Below are 13,798 nucleotides of genomic sequence, written 5' to 3'. Positions count from 1 at the left end.
GCGCAGCATGCTGTAATGGCCAAGCTGGTGTCTATGGTTGCCTTTACACTTGGCATTAACTCTTTCGCCGCCATTGACGAGATATCTCATCAATCAAGAGAAATCGCTTCCCTGCCAATGACGAGATTTTCCATCTTTCCGCAACTTTTTAAACCCAGAAGTATTGCCCTATGGCAAGCAGCTGCATGTCCGTGTCTGTTTTAAAGATCGCTCTGAATGGGATCTCTATGAAAAGTATGTCACAAAAATGGAATTATCTCTGCTTTTTGCTCAAAATGTGGTGTTTTTGCAGAAACCTACCCATATTCAAAAGCTGATTACAAAAGAACCACTGAAGGTAGGATGAAACTTTTTTTTTTTTGTTTGAAAGCAGAGGGTCTGTTCTTTCATTTCATTTGGTATATGTTTATATATTTAAAGAAGAACATTTTCTGGAAGGCATTAAACTTTGGTGAAAATCATGAAAAACCCTGGCGCTGGCTGGCAACTTTTTTTTAAAACGCTGCCGGTGAAAGAGTTAACATGCAATCACCGTGATCTGATCAAGCAGATCGGATCATCGGCCAATCAGAACACAGCAACTGACTTTTCTATCTAGGTAACCGATCGTATCGGTCTTTCCCCACAATATATTTAAATAAGTCTGCAGAGAATGGCCCAGTGCAGTGTCAACCTAAAAAGCATTTTCAGTTGAGGGACAATTTACAAATCAAAGTTAAGGGTAGAAGTCTCAATGGTCTCTATATGGGGGTTCTCTGTCTTTTTTTCTGACAGTTTGGAAGAGAGGGTGCAGTGTTTTGCATGATGTCGAACCTTCCACTTACTGACAAGGTTAAAATAAATTCAAGGGTAGTTTAGTATCATTGTCAAGCAGGCTAAATGGTACATACATACATACATAGCTTGACCAGCTTAAGCTGGTAAAAACAAATTAAACATTCACAGTGCTGGAGGAAAATGTAAGTGAACCCATAGACTGATAACTTTAATGAAAGCTAATTTGTGACCAGTCACGGAAAGTAGGGACACAAGTCGGATCTGGGCATTTTGAGTTATTCACAGATTCTGAAAGTGCAGTTTCTAAGCTTTCCAACGATGTGTAACACATGGAAATCTGATAAGATTTGGAGAAGTTGTGGCCATTTGAATATAGGAACTCAGAAATACTCAAACCGAGAAAATCGAGACGAAAGGGACTCTTCTTTTCAGCTGGGGGAGACAATAGGGCTCATTTACATCTCATTTAGCTAAGCCATGCCCCCTGTAAAACCCTTTTTGAGATGTTCTAGCATCATATGTAGTATTTTATGACCAAATGACAACCCGCAAAAATAAACATGACTCTTTTACCTTTGTGGGGATCACAAGTCGAATCCAGTCTGTTTCAGATTATCCAATGACCATATTTTTCCACAAATGCGTATAATCCGTGAAATATAGATTGTTTACATCAGATTTCGCATGAATGTCTGGTAATACAATATAATATATAATCTGAAGACTATTTAAATCGTAACATGTAAGGGTATATGAGCTTACACTCCGTTAAACACATGAACCCGCTTTCAAAGTTTGTATTTAAAATAGGGAAGTAGTATAATAGATCATCCAAACAGCGCCGTCGAAAACGTGACATCCTTTAGAGAGGTTACCAATGGCTCGCTCGTTTCTCCATCAGCCAATGACTTCATGGAAAATATTGATAGACAAAACATGTAGCCAATTATATGAAGAATACAACTATATCTGTGTAACTTCTGTGTGTTTGGACTCATGCTGCGCTGCAAGAACTGACATACAGATGACGTCAAAGTACCGCGAGAGCGAGTCGAAATTAAACTACTCCGTAAGATTTCTTTGAAGAGCTCTCGCGGTACTTTGACGTCATCCGACTGCGGCGCCGCATAAAGTCAGTGACGCGGCTGACGTACGATGCGGCTGACTGTTATTTGTTCCGCCCCAGCTTCTTTTATTTGTCTTTTGTTTTGTGCGCCCGAGCTTTACAGTCTGGGGAGACGCAGGCTATAAGTTTGAAAAAAAAAAAAAAAAACTTAGCAAACATGTCTGAGGAACAGGGCAGCGCGTCACTACAGTCACGTGACTTCACGCTCGAGCCGGAAGAGAAGACAATGCTGAATAAAGTCGTAATTCTGCTATTTTTGGACCAAACTGTATTTTCGATGCATCAACACAATCTTCCTGACCCACTGATGTCACATGGACTACTTTGATGATGTTTTTATTAACTTTCTGGACATGGAAACCATACATAGATTTTCAATGAAGGGGAAAGCTCTCGGACTAAATCTAACGATAAAACATCTTAAACTGTGTTCCGAAGATGAACAGAGGTCTTCCGAGTTTAGAACGACATAAGGGTGAGTCATTAATAACATTATTTTCATTTTTGGGCGAACTATCCTTATTTAGTAGTCACGCTGTTCCCTTTGGGGGCGGAGGCGAAAACAAAAGCTTATACAGTATGTAAATATACACACAGACAATGACACCCCCCGCTGCACGCTAGAATCTCCGGAAAAACAAGCCTATTTTAACCGCAAAATGTACGCTTTTAAATATACAAAAACTGCTATCTCAAACATGGAGAGGCTTCTTCGTGATCTCAACTAACAGATTCTGCAATAAAACGAAAATCACAAATTTCGAAAAAAAAACCTTTGTTTCTCATTTTCTCGAAACTTGTGCTGCCGACTTGAGTCCCTGGTTTCCGTGACGGGTCACATTTGTGTCAGAAAATGAGTTCCAAGGTGTGGTTTAGTGATACTTGATAAAAAGACACTTAAAATGTGAAGATTGCTGTCCTTAAGACTCCATAAGGCTAAAAAGGGATACAAAACAATCCCAAAATGTTAAGACATCCATCAGTCAACAGTTAAAAAATTTGTCTGAAAATGGAGACAGTTTAATACTGTAGCTACCCTTCCCAAGCCAAGATGACTCCTAAGGCACAATGCAGAATACTCAGTGAAGTAAAGAAATAGTAACGGCTAAAGGCTTGAAGACATCACTGGAACTGGCACACATCTCTGTTCAGGAGTCTACCATACGTAAGTCTTTGAACAGGCTCGGTCTCTATGGCAGAACACCAAGGAGGAAGCCACTGCACTCCCAAAAACATTGCTGTGAGCCTGAAGTTTGCAAAAAAGCACCTTGGCAAACCTCAGTGCTACTGGGAAAATTTTTATGGAATAATGAAACAAAAGTTGAATTGTGCTGGAAAAATACTAAAAGCATTTTTATTTTAAAATCTTTATCTGAATATGGCATCATGATACTTTGGCCTACAATATATCAGTGAATAAATCACTCACAGAATCCCATTAGCCACTGTGGTCATAGTTTGTAATCTTGATGACATCATTCATAGCAACGAGGCCACATGCCTTTCCTCTTAGCTTAAGATTTCTACTCATTGCTTAGTAAAAGTTAATTTCAGCCGCTTTGTGATCTTAGCTAAGAACTTTTATTGCTTTTACGAGAACTCTTAGTTGTAAGATCAAATGTTTTGTGAATACAGTCCCTGAACAGTAAAGCTTATAATGTTTCACGGCAGTATAATGATGTAATGATCTTGTTGTCAAAGCAACAAATGAGCTTGGGTAAAATTAGCTTTTCAGGAAATGTGTGCATATACTTTGTGGTCTAGCTGCCAACTTTGTGCTCGCTTTGTCTTGCTTTTGTTTAATAGCAAAATTTTACTTTTTATAATAGCGTGAAAATGTAAAGAGGAAAATATACACAGCAACTCTTTCTAAAGAATAATGCTGACTATATTTACTGTTACTCCTTCATGTGGTGTTGACAGATTACTTTTACTTACCTAATCTTATTAAAAAACATCATCATGAATATAACTTTACAGCTTAATACCTGTATGCTGGTACAAACTGCATGTGCATAATAATTTCCATTATTTACAAACCACATAAACTTGATTCATGAATATTAATTAGCTGACCTAACAGCCACCAAGTAGTCTTTGCTTAAATGCAGGTAAATAGCCACATTTTCACTTTTGAGACAAATGATTGCTTGATATAACAGATACTGCAAGTATACTGCAAAAATACTGTAACATTTGTAGAGAAGAATAATAGAAATTAATTGAGCTTAAGTCTAACTGCAGGCTTTAAATGATGAAGAAAAAACACTCAGCACTTGACAAGAAATCCAGGAGCGAATAAATGTAAAAACCCAACTACGACAACAACTGAAGATATAAAGGATGGCTCCACATTCACAAGATCATAATCAAATAAACTACAATAGGAAAACACATGAAAACAAATTGAAAAGGAAGTAACACAGGAAGTGAACACACTATTTGTCTTCAAGACATCCTTTCATTGATTCAAGGCTATAACTTTATCTGTCTTACAGCAGCTGAAGGTATTTTATAATTTTCATCATATTTTAAAAAAATGTCCCCATAATGTTTACTAAAATATCATTTAAAAGCAATTAACAGAAAACCATGTGTGAGTATATGATAAACTGTAAAACTGATTGTGCCATTAGTATTGTCCTGCACTGACTACTTGAATATCACATGAAGGCGAATGTCACACATTTGCCACTGAAGTTTCCGGTGTTCAAACTTTAGTGCGGATGCTTTACTTAATAAACCTACAGCATTGACACAGTGTTGTAATGTTTTAGATGTCTGATTGATGATAAAGTGAGAACTGAGACTCTGGAAATGGACAGTGGAGAGAGAGATGAGAATATGGTGCACATCTATCAAAATTTAAATTCAGGGAGAAACACAGAGAGACAGCAAGAGCTTCAACATACAGGTACTCACATTCATTTGTCAGTTGATTTATTAAAGTGAGAAAGAAAAGACTAATGTAATCTGATGTGTGTGATTTTCAGGAAGAGTCTCAGTGAAGAACAGAAGACACAGATCAGTTCAAGTGTGTTTGTGTTTACTGTCTGTTCTTCTCTTCACTGCTGTAATAGTCATCTGTGTCTATTTTAACAATGAGAGAAAACAACTACTAACACACAACTATCACTTAAAAAACAAAAGTGATGAACTTCAAGATGCCTTCAAAGGTAATTGTATGTTTATTTTAAGTTACATGTACATGTACAGCTTTATACTATAAGTAGTTGTAGTGGGACGGCATTCGTCAAACTTTTATGACCCCCTCCCCCACCCGTTGACAGGTCGTGTTTTATGACCCTTTGACAGGGGGGCGGGCCCATCAATCAAAATCTGGACAAGTTGTCAACTTTAGACAGAAAGTATTTAATGGTTTTATTGCCGGTCATTTAGAGTGATTGTTTTTCCTGAGTGTGTTTTATGTTAAGCGTATGGTGTCATGTTTAATGACGGCTCGTGTTTCGACATTTACTGTTTATTGACATTTGATGTCAGATCTCAACCATCCTCCCACCTTTGCTCGCCCCGTGCGCTTCTCAATACTGACTTTCACACCGCGGGTGTGTTGTTGAATCTAAAGTTTTGCAACAGCATAAGTTTATTTAAAGGCAATCACTAATCATATATATATATATATATATATATATTAGATGTACATGGCTACGCTTAAAGCCGATGTATTCTATCGAGCTATAGTTTCTGATCAGACACAAAGTCTTAACTAAATAAAATTTTAAACGGTTCACGAAGTCCGGGAATCTTTTCATGACCTGGTCTACAGTTTCACGCGTATTAAAGATCCGGCGGTGTCTGACAAAGCGTCAGGTGATTGTTCATATCTGTCATTTAAAATAAAGTTAATAAATGTAATTCTGTCCACTATGGCAAAATAGGAATTTATTTTAGATTTAGACAAATCATGAACAATGCTACGATTAAAACATTTGTTTGTAACATCACAAGTTATTTAATGAAATATTCCGTATACGTGTATAGTTTAAGCAATGATCTGAGCCATAACCTTCGGAGCCGGCAATACTATAATCTTTAGACAAAAGTCTAAACTAAATACAATTTTAAACGATTCACGAGTTCCGTGAATCTTTTCATGACCTGCTCTATAGTTTCACGCGTATTAAAGATCCGGCGGTGCCTGACAAAGCGCAGGGTGAGTGTTCATATATGCCGTTTTAAATTAAAGTTAATAAATGTAATTCTGTCCACTATGGCAAAATAGGAGTTTTATTTTAGATTTAGAGGATTCTTTAATCATGTCTATGATTAAGACATGTGTATACATGCACCGATGGTGACAGAGACCTTATATCTGACGTTAAGAAACTTTTAAAAGATTAAAGACGTGTTCATCCATCTTAGGAGGTTTTTATTTTTAATTAAATGATTCTTAAAACCATGTGTGAAAAGGTGTATATTATACAAAGAGTCTTACATTGTCTGCTCTGACAAAAATAAAATATTATTTTAGATTTTATGTCAATTGACTGCGTGTATGACAAATATAGTTTGATATATACGATTGTATTGGCAAGAGACTTCTGTAAAGTCACGCAAGAATAAATATTTTAGTTGTAACTGGTTAACCTTAAATGTACTATTATCTATTTAACTATAAGCTATATTTTACTGAACAGCCTCAAAGTTTCTGATGCTGAACTTATGACCGTATGTGATAGATATTTCACAGCAGGGTCAGTTTGTAATCTAGGTAGAGTCTTTTAAAACTGTAATGGTAAAATGTAATATGGACACTCTGTCAAAAATAAAGCATTTGTTTGTAACAAATTATTTAATGAAATATTCAGCAGTGGTATAGCGATGAACAGTGCCAAAACCACCGGGGACACCAATAACACATTCTTTAGACTAAAGGCTATTTATTTTAAACTAAATAAAAGTTTAATCTTTTCAGACATAGTATTCTGATCACACCATTAGATCGCGCTCTGGCGTTTATAATAGAGAACATACGCGGATGAGTGTTCATATCCACAGTTAAGAAACTTTTAAACGATTAAAAACACTTTCATATCATTTTCTGAGTTTGTTTTAAATTAATGACATCTTAAAATCAACTGTGAATATGTGTTTATTACACAATAAAATGTAATTCTGTCCGCTCCGGTATAATAGGGGTTTTATTTTAGATTGGGTCTTTCTTTAACCAAAGTCTCTGATTAAAACATGTGAATGCGTGTACCAACGTTGCCAGAAAACGTACGCTGATGCGCTCATATATCTGGCGTTAAGAGCCTTTTAAACGTTTTAAGACATTTCACCCTATTCTGAGTTTAATTCATTAATGTCATCTAATATCCAAGTGTACATGTCTATTTACGATAAATGTAACACGGTACACATTTGTCAAAATAAAAGGGTTCTTGAACATGTTATTCCAGTGGGTGTTTCTTGTTTTGCGAGTGTTCGACATATTTATTGATGTGGAAAAAGTTTGTTGTATGGACGAACAGTTTCAGTCTCTCTCTCTCTCTCTCTCTCTCTCTCTCTCTCTCTCTCTCTATCACCAGTCCGCTATCAACCAACAGACAACCCCCCCAGATGTCTGGACAGAGGGAGTGTTGGTAAAATAAAAGAAACTCAGCCCCCATTGACAAAAAGTAATAGGTTTATTTTAGATTTTCAGGCTTCATTACTCAGATACAGATTAAAGCATGTTATTTCTTATTCGTAATTTAAAGAAACTTAGAAGTTTTAAGACATTTTATCACACATCCTATGATGACATAAACCCTTGTGTTAGCCCTTAGAGGACAACAAAACGGGTGCAAATATTATTTATCAACGTTTGATGTTGTTATAAACCAGGTTGTCACATACGTGACAACAATCATTGCTTTAAAGACAAAACATTTAACAAATTTGACATTTTGTTAAACATGGTTGTGTGCGTCCATAAACACAACAACAGCTAGGACATGGTTCTACATAATATTAAAATCACGGGCGTACGTTAAATAGGTAAACCTTAATTTTTACTAAATAAAATAAAAATAAACTATTTGAACATATTATCTGATATTAGGTTAGGTTTAAGATCGTAACATCGTAAAACCCCCAGCGGATATCGTGCGTGCGTGTATGTGTGTGTGTGTGTGTGTGTGTGTGTGTGTGTGTGTGTGTGTGCGCAATGGCAGTTATCACGTGGTGCGGACCAAACGACCAACGCTGCGGGGGTTGTGAAGCGAAGAATGTTCTGTATAGATGAGAAGTTTTTCCTTCTGAACACAGAACCTTTACCAAAAACGTAACCCCGGATTAACACATCACAGAACAATTTGAACAACCGTGTCGGATTCGTACACACCAGAGGTCTGTTTTATGTTTTGCAGAAACTGTGGAAACTTTTGATGCTGCCAAGGTGTCCGAATTCGCAAACAAACTATCAAACGCAACGCGGCGGAAACAGTGGACACGAGCCTTTTGTTGCTGAGAAGGCGATTGAACTCAGAAACAAACAAGCAAGCAAAGTTGTCTACGAAACTACAGATTCTTGAAAAAGATGGCACAAAGATCATTCGAACGACTACGCAATGGCCAGATGGGGTATGTGTACGGGACCGACCTTTTTAAAGATATGCTTAAAAAGAACTACAAGCGCGAGATGTCCAATCTACTATGTACTGTGATATACAAAGAGGCCAATGTGTGCATGCCTCCAAACTATTGCGAATCTAACGCCGGTCGTGTAACCAGACTCAAGGAAAAAACAGATGGTGTGAAAATTATAGATGGCTCTTTCAATAACATTGTACAGACAGTTGTACAGGCCCAAGAGGAACCCCGTGTGATTATTAGAAAGGCCCTAGAGATATTTTATGAATGTGACGAGGCCGCGTTCTACATCATCAATATCATACTTATGTCGGCCTTTGTAATTGACGTATGCATTGATATCCTTGTAAAGAAACGAGAAATTAATGTGTGTGAAATCATAGAAAATGCCGTAGATTTCATGTTTGAAAAGGGTCTTGGATCATGCATGCACTATCTATGGTATCTAGATAATATCATAACGGTTAATGATGACTAAAAAACCAAACCTGTGAGCCAATGGTATATTTTATGCAAGTTTTTACAGTTGTTTTTTAGTTTTCCAAAAGTTTCATTCTGTTTTATTTTTACTCAACATTATGATGGCAAGCCATGTCCGTCAACAATTGTATACTTTAACAAAAACTACGTTCTAGTAGTTTCAATGTATGGTCACTGTTGTTTTTCATCACTGATTTTGTTTACTGCTTATGTTTTTTGTATGTTTTGATGTACCGATTTCATAAAAACAAAAAATATACAAGGATTTTTGGTCTTAATGTCTGTGTTGTTACCATTAGAACATTTAGACATCTTGTTCAGACAACATGTGACATTGCTCATTCTTCATATGTTTTTGCAAATCCACACAGAGAAATGCGAAAGATTAATAGAAATTACATGTGGCTACATCACATGTTTTTTCAGAGGCGTAAAAATAAAAGTCAACAGTGTTAGTATGGGGATCTAAAATATCACATGCACGATATGATCCTAATTTTGTTACCTGACGTCTGTCACATAGCCAAAGATCATCTACTTCATGTCTCTACGAATCCTGACAGAGCTTTAGTTTCATATACACAACACATCAAATGTAAACCACGGTAAACTAAATACATTTGACAGTCAAGATCTCTAATTTTCTGACAAGCCCAAAAAAGATGATGAGGTCATCATCAAACATCGCTCACTTTTAAGGTACCGAAAGGTTTTTTGTTTATTTTAGTATAACTCAACACTGAAATTTTAGTTAAGTACACAGAAATGCACAGATTTTACGTTTTCAGTATACATGTGTACATCACACAGTGATTTCAGTCTCAACTAGATCGATGATCTATCAATATTAGCCACAAATGTTGTTTGTATGCGTGCTCTGATTTCACAAAACATCCATTTACATTCAAAACCTTTTGGATTCAACACCTTAAAGTCATCAATGTTATTTCGTTCACATCAAACGCACCAAAATTTTGAATGTGCAAACTGTTTTACTTCGTTTTAAACATGTTTGTGCGGTTTCGGTCTAGATTTTTATAGAAAACTTCAGAACATGACACCATTTTAACATTTACAAAAGGATGAAACATTTTACTTTTAACTGGATCCCATGAGTATGTGTTGCTGTGACAAATACCTTTGATTGTTTGGAAATTATATGAATGCAGAGAAACAACGCAAAAGTTTTGAACTTTAACATAATTTATATGCGTCCTGATTTTTAAAAACAGTAAGCTGTAATGTTTCTTACACACAGATCTAAACACATCACAAGTCTCAATGTTTAATAACATAAAAACCTGTATGCAAAGGTTTGTTGGCGTATTTTTTAGACACAAGCTGTTTATTTTCATCTTTAAACAAATGTGTATGACAAAAGTTGTTCTGCCTGAACTGACACTAAGGATCGATGCCGAAATGTTAAATCTAAGTATTTGCAAAACAACCTTCACCGTCATATAGATGTTTTCAATCTAATGGTACCTGTTTAAATGTGACCATACTGTTTCAAACATTACCAAGTTGTAGATGGTTGTGACTCAAGTTACAAAGGTTTTAACAAACATTACTGTTTGTCACGGTGTGTTTCATCGCATTGCTGTTGTATGCAACAGACTCTCAAGTTTTATGTTAAAAGGATTACTAAAAATAAAAAACTAAGCATTCTGTATTATGTTGGTGCTGATGATTTTACAAGTTTACAGTTTCAAACATTTTTTGCTATATTCGCTGTGAAAGATTTAGTAAATAAATCTAAAACATAAACAGTGTTGAAGAGTTACCGCAATCTTCTAGCAACAATTTTCAAGAGATTACCAACATGTATGATGTACTAACTGTCAGGGGATCTGTGATATTATTTTCTGAAGTAATTAGCTATCTAATGGCTACTGCACAATAACTTAAGCGATAAAGAGTTTGACAAATGTTACATAAACTATAGAAACGAAACAAGATAAATTACAAAGTCACTGGCATGAGGTTTACACTTAAATAAATCACGCAGATGTTTAAAGTGGTACATTGGAACATCTGCGTGATTTATTTAAGTGTAAACCTCATGCCAGTGACTTTGTAATTTATCTTGTTTCGTTTCTATAGTTTATGTAACATTTGTCAAACTCTTTATCGCTTAAGTTATTGTGCAGTAGCCATTAGATAGCTAATTACTTCAGAAAATAATATCACAGATCCCCTGACAGTTAGTACATCATACATGTTGGTAATCTCTTGAAAATTGTTGCTAGAAGATTGCGGTAACTCTTCAACACTGTTTATGTTTTAGATTTATTTACTAAATCTTTCACAGCGAATATAGCAAAAAATGTTTGAAACTGTAAACTTGTAAAATCATCAGCACCAACATAATACAGAATGCTTAGTTTTTTATTTTTAGTAATCCTTTTAACATAAAACTTGAGAGTCTGTTGCATACAACAGCAATGCGATGAAACACACCGTGACAAACAGTAATGTTTGTTAAAACCTTTGTAACTTGAGTCACAACCATCTACAACTTGGTAATGTTTGAAACAGTATGGTCACATTTAAACAGGTACCATTAGATTGAAAACATCTATATGACGGTGAAGGTTGTTTTGCAAATACTTAGATTTAACATTTCGGCATCGATCCTTAGTGTCAGTTCAGGCAGAACAACTTTTGTCATACACATTTGTTTAAAGATGAAAATAAACAGCTTGTGTCTAAAAAATACGCCAACAAACCTTTGCATACAGGTTTTTATGTTATTAAACATTGAGACTTGTGATGTGTTTAGATCTGTGTGTAAGAAACATTACAGCTTACTGTTTTTAAAAATCAGGACGCATATAAATTATGTTAAAGTTCAAAACTTTTGCGTTGTTTCTCTGCATTCATATAATTTCCAAACAATCAAAGGTATTTGTCACAGCAACACATACTCATGGGATCCAGTTAAAAGTAAAATGTTTCATCCTTTTGTAAATGTTAAAATGGTGTCATGTTCTGAAGTTTTCTATAAAAATCTAGACCGAAACCGCACAAACATGTTTAAAACGAAGTAAAACAGTTTGCACATTCAAAATTTTGGTGCGTTTGATGTGAACGAAATAACATTGATGACTTTAAGGTGTTGAATCCAAAAGGTTTTGAATGTAAATGGATGTTTTGTGAAATCAGAGCACGCATACAAACAACATTTGTGGCTAATATTGATAGATCATCGATCTAGTTGAGACTGAAATCACTGTGTGATGTACACATGTATACTGAAAACGTAAAATCTGTGCATTTCTGTGTACTTAACTAAAATTTCAGTGTTGAGTTATACTAAAATAAACAAAAAACCTTTCGGTACCTTAAAAGTGAGCGATGTTTGATGATGACCTCATCATCTTTTTTGGGCTTGTCAGAAAATTAGAGATCTTGACTGTCAAATGTATTTAGTTTACCGTGGTTTACATTTGATGTGTTGTGTATATGAAACTAAAGCTCTGTCAGGATTCGTAGAGACATGAAGTAGATGATCTTTGGCTATGTGACAGACGTCAGGTAACAAAATTAGGATCATATCGTGCATGTGATATTTTAGATCCCCATACTAACACTGTTGACTTTTATTTTTACGCCTCTGAAAAAACATGTGATGTAGCCACATGTAATTTCTATTAATCTTTCGCATTTCTCTGTGTGGATTTGCAAAAACATATGAAGAATGAGCAATGTCACACGTTGTCTGAACAAGATGTCTAAATGTTCTAATGGTAACAACACAGACATTAAGACCAAAAATCCTTGTATATTTTTTGTTTTTATGAAATCGGTACATCAAAACATACAAAAAACATAAGCAGTAAACAAAATCAGTGATGAAAAACAACAGTGACCATACATTGAAACTACTAGAACGTAGTTTTTGTTAAAGTATACAATTGTTGACGGACATGGCTTGCCATCATAATGTTGAGTAAAAATAAAACAGAATGAAACTTTTGGAAAACTAAAAAACAACTGTAAAAACTTGCATAAAATATACCATTGGCTCACAGGTTTGGTTTTTTAGTCATCATTAACCGTTATGATATTATCTAGATACCATAGATAGTGCATGCATGATCCAAGACCCTTTTCAAACATGAAATCTACGGCATTTTCTATGATTTCACACACATTAATTTCTCGTTTCTTTACAAGGATATCAATGCATACGTCAATTACAAAGGCCGACATAAGTATGATATTGATGATGTAGAACGCGGCCTCGTCACATTCATAAAATATCTCTAGGGCCTTTCTAATAATCACACGGGGTTCCTCTTGGGCCTGTACAACTGTCTGTACAATGTTATTGAAAGAGCCATCTATAATTTTCACACCATCTGTTTTTTCCTTGAGTCTGGTTACACGACCGGCGTTAGATTCGCAATAGTTTGGAGGCATGCACACATTGGCCTCTTTGTATATCACAGTACATAGTAGATTGGACATCTCGCGCTTGTAGTTCTTTTTAAGCATATCTTTAAAAAGGTCGGTCCCGTACACATACCCCATCTGGCCATTGCGTAGTCGTTCGAATGATCTTTGTGCCATCTTTTTCAAGAATCTGTAGTTTCGTAGACAACTTTGCTTGCTTGTTTGTTTCTGAGTTCAATCGCCTTCTCAGCAACAAAAGGCTCGTGTCCACTGTTTCCGCCGCGTTGCGTTTGATAGTTTGTTTGCGAATTCGGACACCTTGGCAGCATCAAAAGTTTCCACAGTTTCTGCAAAACATAAAACAGACCTCTGGTGTGTACGAATCCGACACGGTTGTTCAAATTGTTCTGTGATGTGTTA

This window comes from Paramisgurnus dabryanus, chromosome 10, assembly GCF_030506205.2.
Source record: "Paramisgurnus dabryanus chromosome 10, PD_genome_1.1, whole genome shotgun sequence".
NCBI lineage: Eukaryota > Metazoa > Chordata > Actinopteri > Cypriniformes > Cobitidae > Paramisgurnus > Paramisgurnus dabryanus.
The sequence above is the reverse complement of the archived record's forward strand: the minus strand, read 5'-3'. Positions refer to the sequence as shown.